Source organism: Cebus imitator, unplaced genomic scaffold (assembly GCF_001604975.1).
Source record: "Cebus imitator isolate Cc_AM_T3 unplaced genomic scaffold, Cebus_imitator-1.0 Scaffold222, whole genome shotgun sequence".
Taxonomy (NCBI): domain Eukaryota; kingdom Metazoa; phylum Chordata; class Mammalia; order Primates; family Cebidae; genus Cebus; species Cebus imitator.
The window spans coordinates 414,818-417,274 of record NW_016107537.1 but is presented as its reverse complement, the minus strand read 5'-3'; positions in this window follow the sequence as shown (position 1 = coordinate 417,274).

The window sequence follows — 2,457 nt, the reverse complement described above, 5'->3', positions numbered from 1 at the left end:
TTTTTTTTCAGTACAAGTGTTTTGAGACAATTGTTGTAGGACTTTTACTGAAAATTGAATGACTATATATATGCAGAACTGGTTTCAGATTCTCTAACTCATTTCATTGTGTTATCTATCTCACCATTCACTAAAACAATAATTTTTAATTTAAAAAATAATCAATTTTTTTTTGAGACAAGATCTTGCTTTGCTGCCCAAGCTGCCGTGTAGTGGTACAATCTCAGCTCACTGGAACCTCTGCCTTCAAGGCTCAAGAGATTCTCTTACCTCACCCTTTCAAGTACCTGAGGGCACAGGCGTGCAACATCATGAGAGGCTAAGTTTTTTTTATATGTTTTGTAGCATTGTTTCCCAGGCTGATCTCAAACTCCTGAGCTCAAGCTAGCCAGCCACCGCAGACTCCCAACCTGCAGCAGCTGCAGGCATGAATCACTGCATCCAGTCACAATGTGTTTATTTAATAGGTTTTCATATTGAGAAGTGTTAATCCTCCCATCTTGTTTTTCTTATGTAAGATTACCATGGCTGTTTTTTGCCTCTTTGCTTTTCCATCTAAGTTAGAAAAATGTTTTCAATGTCATCAAAAATGCCCAGTGATTTTGATTGTCACTGTATTAAATTCATTTTGGGAGATTTATGTTTACAATATTAAGTTTTCTAATACATATACATGGAATAACTTTCCATTTGTTGGGCCTCCTTGATTCTTTCTCAATAACCTTTTGTACATTTGCACATACTACTTTTAACTTTTTCTTTTACCATAATGTCAAACAGAGACAATTTGTAAAAATACTGTAAGAAATGTAAAATGGACCCACATTGACTTGTCTATCAATAGTTGAATTTCTACTTCCATATTCTTTCCATAAGTTGTTATTCTGGGTACTATTGATGCAAACAAAACAACCTACTCCCAAAGTTAATGGCACATGAAAATTTCAGTCATCTGCCTATTACCTCTGTGATTCTGGATGTCACCTTGACTCACCCAGGCTCCTGCCCGGCTTTCTGCCAGGCTTTCCTAAGAATGAAGTCAGAGGGTAAATGGAGAAAGTGTCATCTCAAAGGTGGTTGACACTGGATATAGGTTCTCAGCTGGGCTCTTTGCATATTTGTACTGTGACTTGGTTCCCTCAACACTTTCCCAAGAGGAGTAGACAGAAGATGTGCAGCCTGACTGCCTCTTATAGCCTCAGGAGGCAAATAACGTTACTTCTACCACTTTTTCATTCCTGTTAAGAGTCAAGAGAAATAAAGTGCAAGGCAGTAGGTTTAATGGGAGGAGCATCAAGGTCACACTGTTAGAAGAAATTATATAATGAATCTCTTCTCCTAGGCATCTTGGAAGATACAAATGGCGTCAGTGCACTGGTGACTAAAGCAATCCACATTCCTTCCGCATGCTAAATACTCTATTTCGCAGCTCCACATGCCCAAATATTATTCCAAGATAGTGTTAGGGTACCCTCAAAATGATGTCTTGGGGGAGTGATATTAGTTAGATGACAGAGTAGGAGATTCCAGCCTCCACAGGCCCACCCCAAAAAAACCATAAACACATAAAAATAAAAGCAAAACCAACAATTAGACAGCTATCCAAGAAGAAAAACAGCCCTTGGAGTGCTCAAGGGTCCAATTAAAGAAGTGCAGAAACACAGCAGGCAAAAAAAGCCCAGAACAACCATACAGAAAGGATTGCTGAGAGATGGCACGCCTGAGAGTTTTGAGACATCTAGCAACAAAGAAGCAGGAAGCAATTGTTATCAGCCTGGAGTCAGGGCCACCGCAGCCCCCATGGCCTGCTCTGTGGAGGACGCTGCAGCCTTAGCAGCTGAAGACCTCAGTAACCCCACAGGCAACCTCCACTCTGCAGCTTTCCGAATGAAGGCCCCTTAGTGTTCACTGATGAGGATCACAGCAGCCTGCTCCAAAGAGGACACTGGTGCTTTTGGCACTAAAAAACCCTGCAGTCATAGGCATGTAAATCTCCCCAGAGAGGAAGATGGTGTGATACCTTCCCTCCACATCCTCCCAAGAAGCAGCCACTGTTGTGGCTGCCTGGGATGGGACTGCCTCCCAGCCCCAACACTATTATCCCAGGCCCAGTCTCCAGATCTCATCCTGTGTGGCACGTCAGACTTTGAGCCCAGGCCCAGAACTGCCGCCGCTACAAGTGCACCCACACTCTAAAGTCTGGCCCTGAGGCTGCTCTGGATAAAGTAAGCAGAGAATGTACAGCAACACAGTAGAGTGAAATGCAGAGACTAACCGTAGAGAAAGTATCTCTGGAGATGGAATACCTAACAGACCTGAGAAATGCTGGCAAATATGTCAAGAGTAATGAAACACATTAGTCTAACAAGATAAAAAAAAATGAAACTTAGCCACAATAAATGTAAAGACATGTATCATTACACAGATTGTAGTTAAAATGCTGAATCACACAAAAAG